The following is a 24,232-nucleotide window of genomic DNA, read 5'->3' on the forward strand; positions in this document are numbered from 1 at the left end:
GAACGTCCGCAAGAAGCTCGTTTTGTGTCTTATCCGTCGGCATCAGGTTTTTGATTGTTAAGAGGTAATTGCAATTTGTTTCGCGTCAATATTTCGCGCATAGAAAGATGTAGAGGTCATTTCGATGGCACAGTGGTTTGTGCTTCTTATTTTGTTAAATCTCCTCACTATTGGATAGCCTGCCCAGTGCCATAAAGTCGGGTGTTGAGACCCTTTATTCCTTATGTTTACTGTTGGCAAACGACTGCATCCGTAGCTCTTAGTTTGTATGAACAAGTACGTAGTATGCGTGCTGCTTATGTAAGTAAAATATGTTGGTGTGGTTTGTGATGAAATTGTACAAAAACAGAACTATGTAGTTCACTTGCTTGCCTGTCATTTATGGTGACAACAAGTTATATCTGTAGACAAGTTATTGCGTTAGTGCTGCAAAACATCCGTGCATGTTCAATTAGTTTGGCCTGGACAGGCAGTGCGAACGCATTGTTCCGTGTATTTTTGAGCTTTCAACTTTATAAGCAAACTCGCCTGTGTCTTGATTACCATGTAGGTGGTTGTTTTTATTGGTATCCCTTTGGTCCTTTTCCCATTTCCCAGTACAGCACGCGAAATCATTGAATCACAAAAAGAGAGCAAGACAGTTTTCTCTGTACGTTTTCCTGTGTCATGTTCGTGTTATAGTGCCCGCAACAGCCTACTCTCTTGCTCGTGGTATTTATAGCACCATATGACAATTCATGACAATGCAAACTGTCATGCAATCATGCTGTGGGCAAATGTGGGCACAGCTTAGCCAGACGGACACAGGAAACACCCATAGATGAAGAGACACCACTTTATATACATATCGACACAGACGCGGGACTACACTACATGACATATATACATGTACATAAAACTAGCAATGTTCCACACTCACACCACAGCAGTTAATGTCGGTGCTTTAGGCGTGGAGTTTTCGAAGAGCGAAGCTCCGAGCTCTCGTCCGGCGCACCCCGAACAAGGGTCGGTTTGCAATGGTGCACGTAGCCAAGTCGGTGGTTCAGGCCGTGTGGTCGAGATCTCAGTGGGCCGGAAGAGGGCCACATGAACTCGGCGCCAGGACGGGAGTAAAAAGCCTCCTCTGGGTCAGTACCGGTACATGGCCCGGCTCATCTGATACATTCCAGGGAGAAACCCAGTGCAGCAGTGTTGGCGCTGGTACAGCACCGGGGTCGTCAACAGAAACAGTGCCACGAAAGGTGGCTTGAACGGTACCAGCCAAGAACGGCTACCAGCCAAGAACAGCGACAGGCCAGTACCAGGGACAACGCCAGCCACTCGCCAGGCACCTCGCGGGGGAATCGCAGCCGTGTACAGGTGGGGTGATGCCGGGCCCAGTAGTCCCTCGCAATCGTGGAAGCCGGGATGGGCCCCTGAATAGCAGCGTCACATCGAGACGTCGGGACATGGCCCGCTGCTCGACCGCCTGATGCGTTTCTCTGCGGCTCACCAAGAGATTACGTCGCTCGAGATCTTCGCTCGATCACCGCGCACACCATCGTCGCCTTCCTGCGCTTCACCACAATCATCATTATTTGCAATCACGGCGATAACTGCGCACCTAAAATCGGCTTTTTCGGTTGTGGTAAATAGTCTCTTACCACACATGCGTACATTTTTTAACGTTACACCTGTTTGTGATACGCTTTTCAGAAAAGCTGGCTTTCCAAAAATATTTCAGCAATAAGCCAGCCCGACACTAGCTCTGAAATGTGTTTAGGGGCAGTGAACAAATGAACTAAGAGACACGCTGAAAAGGGTATGTCAGGAGGGCCATCTACTATTGTGCACACAAAAACACTTTCGGAACGCCAGAGTGCACCAAACTTTACCTGTTGACACTTGTATCACGAGTGTTTGTATGCAGCAGCCTATATTGAGTCTGAGTGTTTTTTTATTTGTCGAGTAGCCAGATTGGAAGATGTGTATTTGAGGATGCCATTGGTGTAGCACTGAATTTGCAGCGGGACTGTGCGAAAATTAATTCCTAGGTAGTCTGAACTGCCGTATCTCACACGACACTCTTTCCCCCTAGCCAATAAACAAGCTTAACCAAGGCAGCTTTAAAAGCAACTTTTAGGTGCCTGTTCCTGCGCTAAGCGACATCGCCGCCAGTGGCATAAGCGCGCAAACGAATGCATGCCACAGAAATTCAGCAAGCAAAGAAAAGGATTGGTGTATGTAGTAATGAGTCATGCTGCAGACATCAGCAGGCATCATTCTCGCAAAAGTGTAGACAATGACTTCAGATCCTGCCTCAGGAAACCCTATTCGGACAACACTAGCTGGAGATTTTCATTGGTTGCAGTCTCAGAAACTGTAAACGGTAAAGTGCGACAACATGATTGAGCAGACACACTTCTTATCGATTTATGTTCCTTCCCTTGACGCTCATGACAAGAAGATACTTCACAATCTTTTTTTTTGCTCTATAATTTGTCGAGGTAACAACGAACCTGCTGAAAGATGGCGGACAAGTTGTGTTAGAAAAATTCACCATCTTCCAAACAAAGTGTCTTTTGATAGGAAGGGTACCAGAATCTTGGAATAACTCCAATGTTACCTTAATTCATAAGAAAGCGAACGTCAAGGGCTTCTTTAATTATTGGCCGATCAGCTTACTGTCCGTTCTTTACAATCATTAAAAAATATTAGCTAATATAATTAAGGCGACATTAAAGTTCAATCAACCAAACCACCAAGCCGGATTTCGTACAAGCTACTCCACAACAGACCATAATCATACTATGTATCGGGTAATAGAGAAATGCACGGAATACAATCAACCCGATTTAGGGCTTGCATAGATTACGAAAAGGAGTTTGTCGCAGTCGTGACATCAGCAGTAATGCAGACAGTACGGAATCAGGGCATCGACGAACCCTACAATAAAATACTGGAAGAATTCTAGAATAGATTCACGGCCACCGTAGTTCTCCATAAAGAACACGACAGAATCCCAACAAAAAAAAGAGTGTAAAGCAGGGAGACACAAGCGGAACCATCAGAGTTAAATAACTAGAAGAATGAGGATGGGGTGGATAATATTCGGCAAACATTGTCAAATTATGAATGGTAATCTACTGCTAACGCTCAATAGGAAGGTATTGCCACGTTTCTGCAATTCCTCAAGTTTTGTTATCACCCCGCTACACTACGTTCAGCGCAAACCACGCATATGATGCTCGAGAAGCTTCGAGGCTTTAGTACATCATTTTGTCAAGATTACGCCTGCTTTGGGAACGTCACAGATTATTTGGGAATCGACGTCGCCACTAGTGATAACGCTAGAATATTTGATGGCAAGGGTATAAATGCCGACACGCTTCGCTGCTTGTCAGTTCATCGACGGCCGACGCTCTGTTTGCCGCTGTCAGTGCGAGTCTGTCGCTGCAATCTTACTCTCCTTTTACATGGTCACAGGTTCTGTCGAATAAATAGATTATTCTTCAAAGTACTGTCGGGTTCTTTAGGTTGATGACCCCATGACATCTGGTGTAGGTGCTTACCGGCCCATGAACAGAACGCCCCTCTCCAACCGTGAGCAAAACCCACATCGTGAATACGACGTCGAAGCTTACCTCTATCAGCAAGCTAGCCGCAGGCAGTGAGGGCTACATCAAGGGTAAGGGGCAATGCCAGATAACATTCGCAAGCCCAATGCCCCCAACTCTACAGCGAGCACCATGACTGCTCCTGTGCCAATGCCCGCCACAGTGGTAATGCACCAGCCGAGATAGCCACCGACCTTCCATGGATCATCATGTGAAAAAGCGGAGATGTGGCTGGAGACGTATGACCGAGTGACTGCCTTGAACCAGTGATACCCGGAAGAAAAAATACGTCGCGTGTACTTTTACCTGAAAGATGTGGCGCGGACTTGATTAGAAAAAAATGAGTCGTCACTTCTAACTAGGGACCTCTTTCGCAGTGCAATTTTTGAAACGTTCACGAGCGTCACCCGAAAAGAGGGGGCCGCTTGTTTGCTGGAAAGATGGGCGCAGCTGCCGAACGAAAGCGTCACAATTTTTGCGGAAAAGATGATTCGTCTGTTGTGGCTCACCGACCCTGACATGACCGAGGAGAAGAAGGTTGGTTTGCTCATGCGAGGAGGAAAGCAAAGCCTCTTCACTGGGATGGTGCGGAACCCACCCAAAACAGTCCGAAAATTTATGTCGGAGGCCATGATAAATTGAGAAAACGCTTTAAATGCCTACCCGCCAGTACAATCGCCGATCGACGCAAGACAGTGCCACTGTTCACGCCCTCGGCTCCAATGGCATAAGTCAAGCGATCCGGCAGATTGTGCAGAAGGAGCTGCGAAAGTTCGCTAATCGCTTGGAGTTTCCGAAGCCCCGTCGCCTCAGCCGCACGCAATGAACTACGCCGCTGTAGCCCACCGCTACATCCCGCCTCCGCGCCCACACCAAAATGCCGCACCACCGAATTTCCGTCGCCAGACGCCGCCGCCACCACCATCACCCACGCCCTCGCGTTCTCCTCTTGGCCAGCGCTACACACTAAGGAAAACGACCGTTTGGGGCGCCCCAGACAAACCACCGCTATGCTACCACTGCGGGGAGGCGGGCCACACCTACAGCCACTACCAGTACCAACAGATGGTGTTCCAGCGATTTTCCATCAACGAGCCGAGTCCGCAGCTGGGTGAAACGCCTCGTGACATCGCCGATTACGTACCCGGAACACAGTGGCAAGAATGACGATCATACCGTTCCCCATCGCCTGGCCGCTACAGCTCACCGCACCACCCGCCGTACTTTGGACAATCCGCGGCCGGTCGCTTATAGCCCGCATCTTTCGGAAAACTGAGGGCAGCAACCGATGGAGGGGTAGTTGCAGTACGACGAACTCCCGAAGATCCTCCACCGCCAACGACAACGCAATGACGAAACCTTAAAAACATGGTGGCATGCCGAACGATCCCTGACTTCACAAGCTCACGTACTGAAGACAACCTAATTACGCAACACGAAATAATCGGAACAAGCCGACGTAGTCGTGACCTGACGCCGCAGCCCAACTGCAACGCAAGACAACGAACTAGCGACCTCGACGTTCTTATCGACACCCACAATGTCACAGCTCTCGTCGACACCGGAGTCGACTATTCCGTCATCACCGGAGTGTTGTCCCCGAAGTTCAAGAAAATGAAGACCGCGTGGGAAGGCCCTGAGATTCGCACAGCTGTAGGTCACATAGTAACGCCAGCAGGATTCTGCCCACCGACAGTCTCCATCAACAAACTGATTTACCCCGCAAGCTTTGTAGTCCTACAACTTTGCTCCAGAGACACCATTCTTGGTCTGGACTTCTGAGCCCTTCACGGGGCAGTGATCAACCTCAGATCAAAGTCGATAACCACAGAAAAAACCACAACACACGTCAGCAGAAAAGTGCGTCTTAAATGTGCTGGAAGAACGAGTCACCATCCTCCCCCGCTCTAGCTTCAGCATTTCTGTCAGCACACAGATACCAACAAATATGCGAGGCGTCGTTAAAGGCAACAAATACCTGCTGTTCAACCACGAGATTTGTGTCGCCAGAGGAATAGCCGAGCTGCGAGGAAGAAAAGCTATAGCGATGCTTTCGAACTTCAGCAACGAGTGCAAGCCCGTGAGCAAAGGCATCATGGTTGCCTACATCGAAGACATAGTGGAAGCCAGTAACGATTTCACCCTTGCCGAGTCTACCGGAGCTTCTGAGACAAACCAAGTTTGTCATCTAGCTGTCGACGTTAGCGCAAGCTTTCCGATGCATAAGCAAGAACAGCTCAAAACTCTTCTTCGACAATACAAGGAGTGTTTTTCGTCTTCGTCGAAAATTCGACAGATCCGGCCCTGCTGCAAAACATTGCATCCTAACAAAAGAGAGTGCCAGGCCCCTCCGCCACAGACCATACAGAGTGTCGACGCGAGAACGCGATGCTATAAAGAAGCAAGACGACGAAATGCTACGTGACGACATTATTCAGCCTTCAAAGAGTCCATGGACGTTACCCGTTGTGTTAGTGAAGAAGGAGAGAACCCTACGCTTCTGCATTGACTATTGCTGCCTGAACAAGGTTACGAAGGACGTGTATCTTCTTCCCCGCATAGACGACACCCTGAATCGACTTCACACTTCGAGGTTCTTTTCTTCGATGGATCTCAGACTTGCTACGGGCAGATGGAAGTCGATGAGAGGGACCGAGAAACAAACTGCCTTTATTACACCATACGGCCTGTTCGAGTTTAACGTCATGTCCTTAGGTATTTGCTCGGCACCCGCGACTTCCCGACGTGTTGTGGATTCAGCACTGGCCGGCTTTAAGTGGCAGGCGCGCCTTAATTGTGCACCTGAATGACGTTGTTGTGTTTTTCTCAAACTTCGACGAACACGTCCGGTGCCATAAAGCTGTACTGTAAGCAATCAAGAACTCCGGACTCGCCCTCAAGGCCGAAAAGTGCCGCTCTGCATACAAGGAGCTCTTGTTTTTGGGCAACGTCATCAACAAGCCCGGCGTTTGCCCCGACCCGCAGAAAACAGCTTCCATCGCCACCTTTTCGCCGCCTACCGACAAGAAGGCCATTCGTTGATTTCCTTGCCTATATGTCTATTAGAGGTGGTTCGTCGAAAACTTCGCCCGCATTGCAGAGCCCCTCACTAACATTACCAGGATTGACGTGGAGTTTAAGTGGGAAACGCTGAAGGAGGAAGCATTTCAGGAACTGAAACGACGCCTGCAGACGCATCCGCTACTCGAACACTTTGACGAATTCGCTGAGACAGAAATACACACAGACGTAAGCAGTGTAGGACTCGGCGCCATTCTTGTGCAGAGGACTAACAGACTGGAAAGAGTCATCAGTTATGCTAGCCGGTCGCTATCAAAGGCAGAATCTAATTATTCTACAGTAGAAAACGAATGCCTTGCAATCATCTGGGCTACATAAAAGTTCCTTCCCTACCTTGGCAGGCCCTACAAAGTTGTCAGCTACCACAACGCCTTGACTAGCTAACTTGAAAGACCCTTCAAGTCGACTTGCATGATGGAGCCTAAAACTTCAGCCATTCGACGTACTGTAGTTTACAAGTCTGAAAAAAAAAACACTCTGACGCCGACTGCCTGTCTAGTGCCCCTGTCGAACCACCACCGAAGGGCGACCCGAACGATGACTGTTTCTTAGGAACCATAAGTCCCGACGATTTCGCCAAGCAGCAGAGAGCTGACCCGGAACTCAGCAAGGAGCCTTGTAGAATACCTCGAGGGCAAGGCCGTTGCCCCAAAAGTATTCAAATGAGGAGTTCAGTTGTTTTTCTTGCGGATCGGCGTTCTCCTGAAGAAAAACTTCTCGCCACTTCGGGCCTGCTACCTCGCCGTAGTACCTACAGTGTTACATCCAGAAGTTTGGATGCTCTGCACGACGACCCAATGGCTGGACACCTCGGTGCTTTCCGTATGCTCCCAAGAATACAGGAGAAGTACAACTGGCCACGTCTTTTCACTGACGTAACTCGTTATGTGAAGAGGCGGCGGTACTGTCAACGACGAAAGACACCACCTACGAATGGGCCAGTCAAACTTCCTCAGCCCATCGCGCCATCTCACTGGCCATTCCAGCAAATCAGCATGGACATTTTGGGAACAAATGGATCGTCGTAGCCACCGACTATCTAATGTGCTACGCCGAGACAAGGACCCTGCCCAAAGGCAGTGCCGCTGAGGTAGCAAATTTCCTCATCGAAAAAATCGTCCTGCGAACGGAGCTCCACAGGTTCTCATTACCGAGAGAAGTACGGCCTTTACAGCGGACTTGACTCAGGCCATCCAGAGGTAGAGCCGGACAAGTCAACGCCGGACCACTGCTTACCATCCACAGAGCAATGGCCTCACTGAGCGTCCTAATAAGGCCATCGCCGATATGCTGGCTATGTACATCGACGTCGAGCACAAGGCGTGGGATGAAATCTTTCCGTAGATGACCTTCGCGTACAATATGGGCGTCCAAGAAACGACACAGATGACGCCGTACGAGTCGGTCTATGGAAGGAGCCCAGCAACGACGCTCGACGCTATGCGTCTAAACGTCAACGACGAAGAGAACCTCGTCGCGTTGTGTGTCACGTTGCGGCCTAGCGAAAGGCATGCGCATCTCGGCCGGCCGCAGAAGCAGAGGAAAGGAACTGAGCCGCTTCCGATGTGGGCGAGATAACATCAACCAGCCTTTATTCCATGGAAGCAGCATACATATATAGCAGACACTCATGTGACCCATGACGTCACGTACAAGCAACACTTTGCAGTTGTGGGTGATAGCACCTTATATCGTGGACACTTGACCCGCATAAGCACTATCACCACATCTCTCCTTCTTTAATAATACGCTGACAGTTGGAACCAACTTAGCAGCACTGCCGGCGAAAAAACACTTTACAGAAACAACAATGCGCAAGAAACAATACAGTCAATTGCTGAACCAGTAGCGGTCCGGCTGTCAAACACGACGACCAGGTCGCGTTCGGTTGTCAGTAAGGTCAGTTGCTGTCAAGAAAGTGCTAGATAGATCGTCAGGTGCTATGCTGTCTGTAACGCGATTAGATTTCTGTTCCGTTTCTACGCGACTATCATTTGCCTGAGGAAAATCATAGATACCCCCATTATTTTTCTTTTGGCTGTGAAACAAAGCGAACCAAGGATGTTCTGTTTCTTCCTAAAACTACACCAGTAGAAGTTCTAACCACATATGACCTCGGCCGCCCAGCAAGTCGCAAGATTCGCGATTTGGCTTTGCAGTCCGTAACCCACACTTCCGCGCCCGGTTAGAGTGCTCGTAACGAAGTAGCCCTATGACGACGGTTGGAGCTCCTACGGTGTCGCTGTGGGGCGGTTATATCACGGCTTTCGAACTTCCTCAATTTAACCATTTTAGGCAGAAGGCTGGTGGGATGGACAGGCACGGTTGTGCATAGCCGCCTGCCCATTATAAGTTCTGTAGGGCCTTTCCCAAGTAGCCCCGGAGGGTACCTGTACGCTAGGAAAGAAAGATATGGGTTCGTCGCCTTTCTAATGAGATCTTTGTCTGAACCATTCTCTCTACTTCACCATTTGCCTGGGCGTACCTGGGGCTAACCGTCAGAGTGCAAAAACCGTACTTGCGAGCAAACAACTTGTATTCCTGCGACAAAAATTGCGCTCCGTTATCAGATATGACGAACTCTGGTATATCATGTCTTGCAAAGAAACTTTTAAGGTGCGCAATGACAGTGGAACACGTTGTAGATGATAACAAAGCAATCTCTGGGTACCTAGAAAAATATTCCACAACCACCAAGTACCATCTTCCTTGAATATAGCAGATATCAGCGCCTAGTTTTTGCCAAGGATGCTGTGGAATGGCTGTCGAGATCATTGGTTTTGAGTTTTGGTGTCTGTGCTCGGCGCATACGCGGCAATCGGTAACCAAAGCTCTCAAATGACAACTCAATCTAGGTTACCATACCAACTCTTTCACTCGAGCTCCACGTTTTCCGATCGCAAGGTTACTCTCGTGCAAGTGTATCAAGACCTCTGAGCGCAATTTTCGAGTAGTGACTAACCTCGCGCCTTTAAACAGCACGCCTTCAGCAACTGTAAGCATTGCTATTTCCTGCCAATATGGACGCAAGACCATCGGAAGAGATGAGAATTTTCGCCACCCTTTCTCACTGAGTTTTACGAGTGCTTGAAAAACTTTGTCAGCAGCTTTTTCAGCTTTCACTCTCTCGAAAAGGCTGGCCCTGTCCGCGTTTGACAAGCATCCTGAAACGTGCCTGCTGACGTTACTAACGGTCAATGCATTATCACTTCCTTTTTTACGAATAGTGGTCCTTGACAATGCATCTGCAGTAACTAGGCTCTCCCGGGACATGCACAACTTCATAGCTGAACCGCATGAGCCTCATGCGAAAACGTTGAATGCGAGGTGTAAAACATCTAAAGGAGATTTTCCTAGCGAGGTTACAAGAGGTCGGTGGTCGGTTTCACAAACAATTTCAAGGCTTTTGATGTACCCTTCGAATCGCTCTGCCACCCACGTCCTTGCTAGTGCTTCTTTTTCAATCTGGGATTATTTAGTTTCGGCAGGCGTCAACGAGTGCAGTGCAAAGACAACGGGTCTTTTTTTGTTGTTTGGTTGGACTTGCATCAGTACCGACCCCTAACAGAATGATGACGTATCGGCGGAAAGAATCGTAGGGTACTTTGCATCGTAGTTAGCCATGACGCGCGCCGAACCAATAACGTCTTTAACGTATAACAGCGCTTGCTCTTGGCCTGGTCCCTAGGTTCATTCAGAACTCTTCAAAAGCAAGTGACGTAACAACGCCGTTTTTGAAGTCAAATCTGCTACTGATCTTGTGAGATGATTAGTCATACCGAGCAGCCGCCGAACGTCAGACACGTTATTCGGCGTCGGCAGTTCATTGATGGCCCGGACCTTTTCAGGGTCCGGCCCGATTCTGTCTCGGCTCAGAACACAACCAAGAAACTTTAAATCGGCTGCTCCAAAGCAACTTTTCTTTGTTTAGTATAACGCCAGACTCATGAGACGGTATATATAGCGTAAGACGCAGACGCTCATGTTGAGCTTGATTGCAGTCATAAATGGGCAAATCATTCATCATGTTTACCACGCCTGGGATTCCTTCCAGAATCTGCGACATTTTCTTTTGGAAAAACTCAGATGCTGACGTTATTCCAAATGGTAACTTCTGAAAACCGTATTACCCAATGGTGTAAAGAAGGTAGTTAACAATTGGCTTTTCGGCGACAACTTGATCTGATAAAATCCAGAATTAGGGTCCAGCTCAGAAAAACTGATGCCCCACTTAACAGACCAAGTCTATCTTGAACAGTCGGCATAACATTGCACTCGCGAAGTACACTTTTATATAATTGCGTCAAGTCGACGCAAATACGAACGTCTCTGGAAGGTTTCAGTACTGGTACAATGTCCGTGCACCATTTTGTTGGTTCGTTCGCTTTCGCTCCACACGCTCGAGCTCCATGCTCACCTCGGTCCTGCAGGGGTAAGGCAATGCGACGAGCGACCTGAATAGCAAAGGATACAAAGTTCGACTTCAGTCTGATATTGTACTCGCCTTTGATAGCTCCCAGACTATCGAAAAGCTGAGGGTAGAAAGCGTCAATGGCTGTCGCACTACTGACCGAGTCAGCGAACTTTATCAGCTCAAGGGCTTCAAGAGCTGGTAGACCCAAAAGTATCGAGCGCAAAGCCGAAACTACGTACACGCTTTGTCGGATAATGTATTGTTTCCACTGGATAGTGGCAAGAAACTTTCCGAGAGCATGCAGAGGCTCATTTGCAGGGCCTGTTAAGGTTATGTCGCACTTCTCTAATTTGGTAGGTAATCCCGGAAACATTGAGGGTACAATGGACACTTCTGCACCCGAATCAGGTTTAGCGAACCCAGAAGTGTCGGTAATAGCAACTTGAGCATACCGAGAATTAAAGTGCCCCCCCCCCCCCCCATACCATGCCTACGAAATACACCCCCTTGTCCATATGGAGAGAAGATAGCTCTATCTTTGCTCGCTCGCTTGCAGCCTTTTTTCGACATACCACTGCAAAATGTCCGGAACAACCGCAGTAGTTGCATTTCGCAGCTCGTGCCAGGCAGGAGGTCCTCGGGTGCTCTCTTTGACCGCAGTTGGGGCATGGACTGGAGCTGAAAAGTCGGTAGGACTGTGATCTGGTGCGTTGACCTTGTGTGACAGGTGCACTGCTCCTTCACTAGGTGCCGGAACGCTGTCCTGTAGAATTCTTCCGGGGCTGCTGTTCTTTGTTGACCGTGTCCAGGTTCCTGGCTGGTGCTGCCAAAGGTTCGTCGCTAGTTTCTCGCAGGTGTTGCTGCTGTCGTTGGATGATCTCCTGCAAGCGAGCTTTTACCAAAGCGCTGGCGAGTGTCAAATTCGCAACCATTTGCAGAAACTCCGAGAGCTTGGCATCACTAATGCCGACTACAAACTGGGCGCGAATCATGCGTTCCTTTTCCTTGTAGTCGCACCGGTCCGCCAGTGTTCAACTCGGTGATGAATTGGTCGACTGACTCTCCAGGTTGTTGTATACGTCGGTGAAAACATGCGCTCTCGTAAATGAGGTTCCGTGCGGCCACGAAGTGATCGTCAAACTTTTTCCTGGTGACTTCCTGCTGCTTCTGCTGTTCGTCAGATAGTGCGAAGGTCGAAAAGATCTCTCTCGCTTGCCTGCCTATTGTGTAGAGTCCAGACTGGAGCTCCTTCACTTCGCTCATTTAGGCCAGAGGCAAAGTGGTAATCGTCGAATAGTTGGATCCAGGAAGGCCATTCACACGTCTGGTCAAAGTGAAAAATTGGCGAAGCTGGAACAGTGAACATGCCGTGAATCGGCTTGACTTCTTCGTCTTCTGACATGGTGCCGCTTGACAGAGTACTGCTGCAACGCCCCTCGATTATCAGGGACTGCCACTTTTGACACCATGTCGCGTTGCTGCCTAGCGAAAGGCCATGCGCATCCCGGCCGGCCGCAGAAGCAGAGAAAAGAAACTGAGCCGCTTCCGATGTGGGCGAGATAACTTCAACCAACCTTTATTCCATGCAACCAGCATTCATATATAGCAGACGCTCATGTGACCCTTGACGTCACGTAGAAGCAACACTTTAAAATTGGGGGTGATAGCACCTGATATCGCCGACACTTGACGTGCATAAGCGCTATCACCACAGTCACCGCCTACCTTCAGTGGGCGGAAGAAGCTCGTAAACTCGCCTGCCTTCGTATCAAGAACCAGCAGGCGACTGCCAGCCGCCGTTGCAATCTTCGACAAAGCTTCGTGCAGTACCAGCCCGGGGATTGTGTCTGGGTATGGACGCCGATGCGCCGACGTGGGCTCAGTGAAAAACTTTTGCGACGTTAATTGAGACCATACAGAGTAAGTAGTTCGGCGTCTCAGCCCACTCGACTACGAGGTTGTGCCCGATGGCATTACGAAGTCTCAATGGCGCCGTGCTTGACCAGAAGTCGGCCACGTTCGGCGCAAACAGCGCCTACGCTGTTTGAGAAGCTTTGAAGCTTTACTAGATCGTTTTGCTAAGATTACGCCCACTTCGGGAACGTCATAGATTATTCAGGAACCTACGTCGCTGCTAGTGATATAGTGATAACGCAAGAATATTTGATGGCAAGGGTATAAATGCCGACGCGCTTCGCCTCTTGTCACTTGATCGACGGCCGAGGCTATGTTCGCCGCTATCAGTGCCAGGGTCTCGCTGCAATCTTACTTTCCTTTTACGGGGCCACAGGTCCGGCTGAATAAATACATTATTCTTCAAAGTACTGTCTGCTCCCTTTCTTCGAAGTCACGACCCCGTGACAGTATATAACCACTGCATTTTGCCGGTACGTACCAATAGAGCAGAATACTAGTGGCTTACTAAAAGGGTTCAGCTTAAGGTTAGGACGGCGCAGCGAGCAATGGAAAAGGAAAAAAACAAAGGTTAAGTATTTCAAAGTGTAAATCAAGGGGAAGTAATGGACATGGGCTGTGAACCTAGGCAGTATGACCACTGGTAATCAAAGGTTACTGACTGGATTCGCAGAGGATGGAGACGCACGAATGGGAGACAAAGAGTCATTAGGTGGGCCGGTGAGATTAAAACGTTCCCACGAATAACGTGGCCGCAGAGAACACAAGACTGGGTTGGTTGACGGATCATTCTCCACAGTAGGCGTAGTCAGGCTGATCTTGATGATGTGGTCTGCCTCTCTGAAACGTGTGGATTCCAAAGAACCCATTAAAGTCAAGACTGGGTTGATTGACGGATCATTCTCCACAGTAGGCGTAGTGAGGCTGATCTTGACGATGATGTGCTCTGCCTCTCTGAAACGTGTGGATTCCAAAGAACCCATTAAAGTCGTACTCTGCCAGTACTGTTGTGCTGCTCGCATAGACTACCATAAAGCGCGAGCATGGTTATCTACTTGCGTATTCAGTGCCTCAGATGAAGTGGGTCAATTGTGTGCCGCAAAGTTGGCCAGGGCTTGCTGGTAGTAGCTGTGTTGTTTTCGCCCACCACGATTACCAAAAACGTTCATTTTCTGTGCCTCGCATTAACAGGACATCAATCCGCATCAACTTTAGCTGTAAGTCACTGTAATATAGACAAAAAGACAAACCAGACCTTTATGCTACTTATGCACGAGAACACCCCTTTCCTCTCCACTGTGAAAAGAATTCCACTGCTGCGCTTACCTGACGAAGCACTTGCAAAGACATCATCTTTGTGAACCAGGCAATGTTGTACAAACTGGATATATCTGACCCCACAAAGCTTCTTTCATTACAATAAAAGTCAGGCAGACATGCATTTTCTAGCGAGAGAGTTATGGAATATAGTGGTAAGCATCTTTACATTCATGCTTGTCTCTTACAAATTGTTCAATTGAACTTAGCGGAAAATCAAAACACCCAAACAGCTGCACGCAGAATTTGTTTATTTTAGGCAGTATTGTAATTGTCGGTGATATATTTTTTTACTGTAACACCAAGGCCGTTAAGGGTTCATTGCCAATGGAGTTTGATATTGTTACTGCACGACTCAAGCTCAAGTGGAAGGGTAATTTGGTGCACGGCGAGTGAGCTGCCTAAATTCAAGAAACGTTGCTTCCTGGTGGAGTAATTAATTTATTTTTAGTACTGCCAGTTTCATTTGAAAACCAAGGCAAGCGGGCATATCATAACAACATGAGCATGTAACAAAATACGCACATTGCCGAGTACATTGAATTTCTTACAACTAGGTGTGTTCATTTTATAACATCTTTAGTATTTACAACGAAACAGCCAAGCCTAGTACACTGTTACTCAACATAAAGAAGCCATGCAATACACAAAGATTAGCATAAAGATGACTTGTTTTTTTATACTGTTGGGGCTTATTTTTCATCCTGTCACCAAAAGTAAATGGTGACTCGATGCTTTTTATGGTTGGATCAAGACGGTTCAACTCCGTAACTGCAGTCAAAAATGAGCATTTATATGTGTTCGAGATGAAAGAGTACTCAGCGAAAGTAGTAATTTGTTAGAGTAGCAAAGGCATTCACTGCGCCCCCTGCTGAGGTGGTCTAGTGGCTAAGGTACTCGGATGCTGACCCGCAGGTTGCGGCATCAAATTGTGGCTACGGCGGCTGAATTTTCGATGGAGGCGGAAATGTTGTATGCCCGTGAGCTCTGATTGGGTGCATGGTAAAGAACCCCAGGTGGTTGAAACTTCCGGAACACTCCACTGTGGAGTGTCTCATAATCATATGATGATTTTGGGACGGTAAACCCTACATATCAATCAATCAAATGTATTCATTGCAATGATTTGCTCCGTTCAACATTACTACCTTGCTGAAGGGACGGGGCGATCCATGCACTTAACAAAGCAGTTGATTCATCACAAGATCTCACTGACCAAGCGTATTTGACAACGGGACGCTAGCACTGCAATATTTTGTTTTTCAATCCTCCTCACTGATGCAAGTCTGTTTGCGAATGTTTGCATGAAATGTGCTGACAGCTGCTACTTTATGACTATATATAGTATGTTAAACTATCACAATTGCAACGAAAATTGCAAAATAATTTCTGCAGAGCTGTGAAAAAAAACAGTAGCTTTTGCATGAGTACAAGACACAAACGACTCGCAGAGTTGCTCTGCAGCTGCCGTCCACTACGTAGTTGAATGTGTAGTTTCCATGTAGGGCCATCCTCTACATCAGATATTTTGATAAAAAGACTTCTTTCGGGATTAATGAGCAATCAATAACGCTGGTTTGATTTTTCATGATCTGAGCACGTTGCTTCAAAGGTTTCACGATTTACTATATTTACGAGGATGTTACATAAATGCAAAATATACAAGTCACGATAGACAGGCCCGTTTACACTCCGAGACACCTTTAAAAATAGGGTACGCCATGATGCCTAAAATAATCGAGAAACTCATGCTATATTCATGTCAAGACTGTGTTTGACATGAAGAGCAAACAATATACCAACATATGCAACTTTTTGTGCTTCCAAACCTGTCAAAGTCTACAGTACTTGGTTACAATATTATACTTCATTGTGGAGTTAACAAAGCAGTCTTGCTAAGCTGCTGCCTGCCTAGGGCTCAAAAAAGCTACTTATAGCATTCAATGTTACAAAGGTTTTTCTAAGCCTCCGTACGCACCTGTTGGGTGATCTTCGTCGCACCGAAACCAACCCCCACACACAGCAAAAGGCCAAGCAGGTAGTTAGCAAAGTCAGATGTTGGGCTAGTTGGTTTTTCATGACCGAGAAAAGTTGTGCAAAAATTGCTGCGGAAAACAAGATTAGGGAGGAGACAAAAAAGAAGTAGACAGTACAAGCGCAAAGCAGGTCGGCTTGCAGCTGGATTCACACTCTAAGGCAAGTGCTTGAAAATATGTATTTAAAGCATATGTGTAGTGATATTACTGATGGTTTCAGTAGCTATTCTCGTATGTTGTTGCTGGTCTTTACTAAAAAGAAAGATAATCCTCGTGGGCATTGAACACCAGTATAAATGGCACATCTAAGCGAAGGGGCACAGCAGAAACGTCCAGACACCGGCTGAAATATATATGTGCAGAAACAGAAGTAACGTTAGAAAATATATGTACGGTTGCATCCTAGTTTCAACTGTCATGCACTGTCATATGGTACAGTAAATCCCACAAAGAAGAGAGCAGGTTGTTGCAACACCTTTGATCAAATTGCAAACATCTCTGATCACATAAAAACCAAAAACCTTGATCACGACCATTCCGACAGGGAATGACCTTTTGCCAACGTTTGTTAGTTCGAGGGGGAACGAATGGTCATACTCTACGCTTTTTCAGAAAACTCTTCATCCTATCTATTCAGCCATGACGTTCACAGTTTTCGCCTCGCCCAGGCCTGTCTCTACTTCAAATGAACGGCGGAAGAAAAAAAACGCCGCGGGAGTCATGACATTTTGGTGACGTCGCCAAAACGGTCACGGGGGCGAAACGAATCGCCCGGAAATAAAAAAACCTTCCCACGGCGTACAGGTGTTCCAAAAGTAAAAGAAAGCACGCGAGCTCCGGCCAAGCTACACAAGAGTGAATGCCAGCGCGCTTCATCACAAAAGTGGTTCTTAATTTTTACGGGGAAATGATGGCAGTGACTTCTGGCACGTTTCCGTATCGAAATAAATACCTACTTCCTAAAGGAGCACGCTGGCATTCACTTTTCCGTAGCTTGGCCGGAGCTCGCGTGCTTCATTTACTTTTGGAGCACCTGTACATATCCAATTTCTATTTTTCTGCCATAAATGGTGCTGCCTGTCCGGAGTGGCAGCGCCACCCAGTGTTGGTTTGGGTTGCTACGATACTTAGAAGATACTTTGAAACTGACAATGTTATGCGCACAGACATTGGTTTTCTTACGGCTCCGTTGAAGAATCCGTTGTGAACCGAAGCCGGCTGAAAATTCAGGCCACAGTGTGCACTAGTCCTGATTACGTTGTCGCCATCTGCTTTGATTGCGAAGCTTAGGCGTCTTTGTCATTTTAGAGGGAGTCACAGCACTGTCGTCAAGCTTGTTGCGATCGGCTTCCACGATGAAGGCGCTGCCAAACACGTTATACATATCGCGCGTTTGCAGTTCGGCGTCGTCGTGATGGTTTTGCACGCTCGCACGGTTCACCCCAGTGCTGGAGTGCCAGCCCTCTTCCTGGTGCTGAATGACTACAGCGGTTTTGTTCAGCTCAGCTGCGCACGCAGTAAATAGCTGAAGCTTTTAAAATAATACAAGTAAAAGATGGGTGCGTGAGGCAGTCATCAACAGCTCTCAGTGATGCGGAGGCTTCATATCAATAATATGCACGATTGTAAGCTTTGTCAAGGGTGAAGAGGTGTTGTCAGTGCGCTCCTTTCTGTTTAAATATGAGACGTTCCTCGCTACCACCCATCAAAGTAAGGAAAAACCACTCAACCCTTTTTTTTCAGTTGCCCCATGGCTATGCGTCTGAATTACTTTCTACACACAGGAATTCGTCCTAGGGCCAGGAAGTAAGAGACGCTATGACATGTTCTCAATATAGATGCACTTAATTTACCACCACATGCTGCCAACGTTTACCACCACATGCTGCTTCACACATGCTGCCAACGTACAACAACCACTACACAAAACTATAAAACATTATTTTGACACTCACGTCGTGCGACACAGTATACATTAGGAAAATATCTGCGACAATACAGTGGCGCACAAATACAAATAAAAAGCACGATGGCGCGCACACGATGAAGTTATCAGTCATCAAAAATACACAATGCTTGAAATCATCGCCTCCATTCCCCCAAAGCTCATCTAAATAGGGTACATAAAGTTCGTCTCATGAAAGGTCCTTGTTGTCAGGGGCCTCGGAGCTGCCTATTTGAGCCGGAGCGCAGCGCTTCTTTCTGGAGTCACTGTCCAATTTTCGAAGGTCTTCATCGTCTCCATCATTGTTCCCTGCGTCGTTTCTCTCAGTAGTTTCCATCTTAGTCCTCTTTCATAACGTCCTAATCACTCGTCTCATCGTCTCCCATTTTTAACTTTCCGTCTGTCTACCCTCTCGATCTCACCGCACCGAAATATCTCAGTGAAAACAATGACATGCTAGGGACGTCAACGGAACATCTCTAACTGGATATTGGATATCCACTGCATTGTCAAAACAACAGCAGCGGACATCCCTTGCAGGTTAACTCTTTCGCTTTCCTGATAGCCCACCCTTTCATGTAAAAACCCTTCATTGTGCCTTTGAGGTATTGTAAATAAATAAACAAACCGAGGATTATTCCTTTCAAGTTCTAAACTAGTCCCGAAGGACACCTTGTACATGAGAAGGAGATTAAGGGATGTCTTTTATTGAGGGTGTCTTCTAAAAACAGCCTTCTATAGACTTTTTTACTCTGAAGTTTCAATATCAGAACTTCAAGGCATGAAATAAGCTTTCCTGTGCTTTCAAGTGCTAAATTAGTTGTTCTGGACATGCACTGAAATTATTGACATTAGACTAAAGCTCACACATTTTTTACCTAAGTGCATTTTGGAAAAGAACTAATGAAATTAGCACCTCGAAGCATATAAAAACTTCTGCGTGATTCGAACTTCTGAAATCGCAATACTTTCCTCAAATGAAACTCTACAGATGGCAACATAACATGCTAAACGTCCACTTGTGCTAGAGAAACACTGAATCAAGTGTATTGTATACAAACCTTTTTATTTAGGCACATAGCACAAAATCTCGTACATTGCGCACTGTGGCTAGATGTTGCATGCATGTATGTTTAGGTTGTGCATAAACTGGAATTCAATATTGAAAAATTATGTTTTGACAAGTATGGTAGATACTAAAAAATAAGGATAAAGAAGCTGAGATATAACAAAGAGCACATGGCACGCCCCTGGTGAATGTCATATTCAGTAGGGTCGTGTCTATACCATGTATTCAATTGGCGCCCCAATGTATTCATTTTTTGTTGAAGGTGACCTGTTAAATTAGGAGGTTTCCTTTAAGCAAATTCAAAAAAGCAAATGCCTCTTTAAAATGCTCTTTTCCCGCTACATGCATGTAGTTCACAGAAACTCTGTCAGAGAAAGCAAAAATTGTTAAAAGTAATTAACAAAACAAAATCCAAGCTTGCTGTGAATCGTACACTTTTAGAGAGTGGAAATTTCTACACAACATTGTATTTCTACATGGTGCACTGGCTCAGACAGCTAAGGCGATCTTATACTGAGCACGAAATGGCGGGATGAAGTCAGAGCTGATGGAGCCATATTTTGATAGAGATATAACAACAACTACAATAGTATTAATCATATGCCTTGATATGATTATCAGGTAGCCATAGTGGAGGGCTCTGGCAATTTTTACCATTTAGTGGTGTTAACGTAGACAGATTTCGCACATGGGCCTTTAGCATTTTGCCTCCATTCGAATGGGACCGCCAGTGCGAGGATCGCACCCACGATGTTCAGGTTAGCAGCCAAGTGACATTATTGCAGTGAACAGCCATAGTCCCATTGTGCCCACGTGCTTTCTTTGTAAAGCATATCATACTACCACGGAGTAAGAGCTAATATAAAGCCCTCTAATATAGCTCCTAATTCATTGTGGTGCCTGAAAGTAAAACTCCAGATTATAACATGCCAAATTTTGTTCTTTGACAAAACGTGAAGAGCAGTGTGTTATATGGCTCAAGACAGTGGGGGCTGGCAGCGTAAACTTCTGCACTGAATTAAAGAAGCCTACCAAGAACGGCAAAAAGGCAGAATATTGGCACGATTAAGAAAAGAATACAAAGAGTACCCTCCCTTGTTAGAGATAGTACACGTATTTGGCCGCACACAGCTTGTTTTTCTCACTGAAAGGCGGTCTCCACGAAAAACACATTGCCAATTTTATAAATCTGTCAAACTACAGATCTGGTTTTGTGCAACTGTAAGACGAAACCAATTGAAGTACTGAAGAGCATTTAGCAATGGGATAGGCAATTGTAAAGGGCTAGAACACATCTCTTGTGTAGGCACAGAGCAGAATGAAAACCACAACACAACACTACAGTCCCGGCATGCTGCAAAGGTGAGATATAAATTATTCTTCACCACACAGCTATCATATCTATCTATCTATCTATCTATCTATCTATCTATCTATCTATCTATCTATCTATCTATCTATCTATCTATCTATCTATCTATCTATCTATCTATCTATCTATCTAATCTATATATATATTATATATATATATATATATACATATATATATATATATATATATATATATATATATATATATATATATATATATATATATATATATATATATATATATATATACATATATATATATACAAACTTGGGTGGCCCGACACACGCCGAGAACTGACCAGCACGGGATTAGAACCGGATGTGGACGTACATGGACATTTGGTTTTGTTCTCAGTGTTGACAGTGGTTCTTCCTCTCTTTTACTTTCTTTTTTTCTTTTTTTCTTTCTTTCTTTCTTTAGTTTTTTCTCACTCTCGCAAACATCTTCCAAGGCGAGAGGGACAAGGCCGCAACGAAGTTTGGAAGTTCATGTTTCATGTTAGTATAACTCATTCCCTGATGAAGGGAGGGCCCCTCCCGAAACTGTTGGGAAATAAATATATTTATCCTTGTTGACAACGCTTCTGTTGTGCCATATTCTATATATATATATATATATATATATATATATATATATATATATATATATATATATATATATATATATATATATATATATATATATATATATATATATATATATTTATATATATATATATATAAATATATATATATATACATATATATATATATATATATATATATATATATATATATATAATGTCGCGAACCATGCATTGGATTTGTTTATTTGTGTTTTGTTTTTTCGGCCTGGCTGCGCCGGCCTGTGCTATCGCCGTTTTCACAGCGTTTCGAACAAACGCTATCGAACAACGCTTCAGGCGTTGTTCGATAGAAACAACGCTTCAAGCGTTGTTTGTTAGAAACGCTGTTCGAGCGAACAGCGTTTCTAACAAACGCTATCACGGCGTTCTCGATACAATTGGACTATTTGAGAAACCCTCGCGCCGAGGGATATAAATTCCCGCACAGCTGATGCGGCGTCATTCCATCGCCGACGCTCACTAGCGTGCCCGTCGTTTTGCTGGCCGCTGCTTCGCCACCTGTGTATTTTTTCAGTTGTTAGGGGAGCACAGGTTCGCTCCAATAAACTTGTTTTCCTCATAGACAACTGCGTCGTCCTTTGCGGCGTGAGATCTGGACAAATAAACAAATCCAATGCATGGTTTGCGGCATTGATAACGGGTTGGGACGGGTCGGGGTCGACGAGTAGCAGCGGAGTAGGTCATCGCTTTGGTTCGCAAGATGCTTCCGACGGCGTGGAATTCCCCAGTGCTTGCTGAACCTCCTCGCGGACGACGTCAGTGAGGGAGGCGACTTGGGGCTGCGGCGTTGCTGGGAACAATTTTCTCAGTTCCTCGCGAACGACGGCGCGGATGGTCTCCCGCAAGTCTTCCGTCGCCAATCCAGGGGCGTTTACCGGGTTCACCGAAAGGGTGTTGAGTGCTCTATCGTATTGCCGCGAACGCATATCCAAGGTCCTCTCGATCATCGAAGCCTCGGTGATGAACTCAGCGACGGTCTTATGGGGGTTGCGGATGAGTCCAGCGAAAAGCTCTTGTTGAACTCCCCGCATCAGAAAGTGCACCTTCTTCTCTTCTGCCATTTCGGGGTCAGCTCTCCGGAACAGCATCTTCATCTCCTCAGCGAACAGTACAACACCTTCGTTAGGGTGTTGCATTCGCGTCTCCAACAAAAAGGCGGCTCGTTCTTTCCGCACAACCGTAGCGAATGTTTTGAGGAATTCGCTCTTAAAGACAGTCCAGTCGGTTAGGGAGCCTTCATGGTTCTCAAACCACGTTCGAGCTGCATCCTTCAAATAGAAGACATGATGAAACGTTTCTTCGTTATCCCACCTGTTAAAAATGCGGTTGCGCTCCAGCTTCTCCAGCCACTCTTCCGGGTCTCCATTAGGAGATCCTCGGAATGATGGGGCTCACGAGGTTATTGCAGAACGACGGGAGGGTTGGTAGCGCTGGTCATGGTGCCTGCGTTGATCATCGTGGTTTTTACGTCTTCTTTCCTTTTTTTTATCCGGGAGCAGTCCAAACTCTGGCTGAAGGCCTTGCTGTCGGCGGCTGACATGAGTTGGGCGTGCTTGTCGGCTTGGCAATGGCTTAGGGTTCAAGTACCCTGCACCTCCACCAGATGTCACGCCGCAAAGGACGACGCAGTTGTCTATGAGGAAAACAAGTTTATTGGAGCGAACCTGTGCTCCCCTAAAAACTGAAAAAATACACAGGTGGCGAAGCAGCGGCCAGCAAAACGACGGGCACGCTAGTGAGCGTCGGCGATCGAATGACGCGGCATCGGCTGTGCGGGAATTTATATCCTTCGGCGCGAGGGTTTCTCGAATAGTTGAATTGTATCGAAAACGCCGTGATAGCGTTTTTTAAAAACGCTGTTCGTTCGAACAGCGTTACTAACAAACAACGCTTGAAGCGTTGTTTCTATCGAACAACGCCTGAAGCGTTGTTCGATAGCGTTTTTTCGAAACGCTGTGGTAGCATTTGTTCGGAACGCTGTGAAAACGGCGATAGTACAGACCGGCGCAGCCAGGCCGAAAAAACAAAAGACAAATAAACAAATCCAATGCATGGTTCGCGGCAATATATATAGGGAGAGAGCGAGCCAATACATCATCTGTGAATGTTGTCTCTCATGCATCATAGTTTGCTTGAAACTTTCGACCATGCTTTCTCTTGATCACAGAAAGAGTGCACGAACAACAAATGAACAACGGGCATTTGTCTGAACAACCAACTTGTCCTACTCACTGACGTTATAAGCTTTCTCTGCCACTGAAACATCAAAACTATTGATTTAAAAAGCACTCTTCTTTGTATTCCTAATTGCAGTTCACTTAAGCCACCATAATCACATCTCAACATTCAAGTGTTGAGCAGCTAAATATTTTGTCCAAGTATGCCAACAATAATGTAATGGGTGGTAGAGAAATTTCCTTGAAGAAATAAAGTAATGAAGAAAGAATACTACCAAGCAGGATTTGGAAGCATGCTGTCTTCAAAAGTGGCATATAACCGAATGTAATTTTTAGCCACCTTATCCAAAAGCACGTCTCTTTTCATTCTTTTCACCGTGTCTGCCAAGCCAACCTCACCAAATATTTTCGTGTTTTCTGTAAAAGCAACAAAACACAACACTTGCAGAGAAAGGCGACATGCTAGTACATGAATATATCCAGCTAAAAAATTACACATATGCATTTTAGAGCTACAATTGCGAACGATTTTTATCCACACGTCTGTTTGTCATTATAGAATTGTGTCCTGAAAGTCTCTGCAGTTTGAGACTTGTGCAACTTTATCCACAATTTGAGATAAACAGTCCCCTCCCCCAACTTCCCTATACCAGCAAAAAGTGATATCACGGTTTCTTAATTTTTTC

At 46.1% G+C, this 24,232-nt stretch overlaps 1 long non-coding RNA gene across 1 annotated transcript in view; it reads right to left on the reverse strand.

Annotated features, from left to right (window-relative positions):
• Window positions 1-817: 817 nt before the first annotated feature.
• LOC142777244 (uncharacterized) overlaps window positions 818-24,232 on the reverse strand; it is a 98,818-nt gene continuing 75,403 nt past the window's right edge. The window contains exon 2 of the long non-coding RNA XR_012887987.1: window positions 818-1,551. This is a non-coding gene — a long non-coding RNA (uncharacterized LOC142777244). The remainder of the gene's footprint in view (window positions 1,552-24,232) is intronic.

Source organism: Rhipicephalus microplus, chromosome X (genome assembly GCF_043290135.1).
Source record: "Rhipicephalus microplus isolate Deutch F79 chromosome X, USDA_Rmic, whole genome shotgun sequence".
Classification (NCBI taxonomy): Eukaryota; Metazoa; Arthropoda; class Arachnida; order Ixodida; family Ixodidae; genus Rhipicephalus; species Rhipicephalus microplus.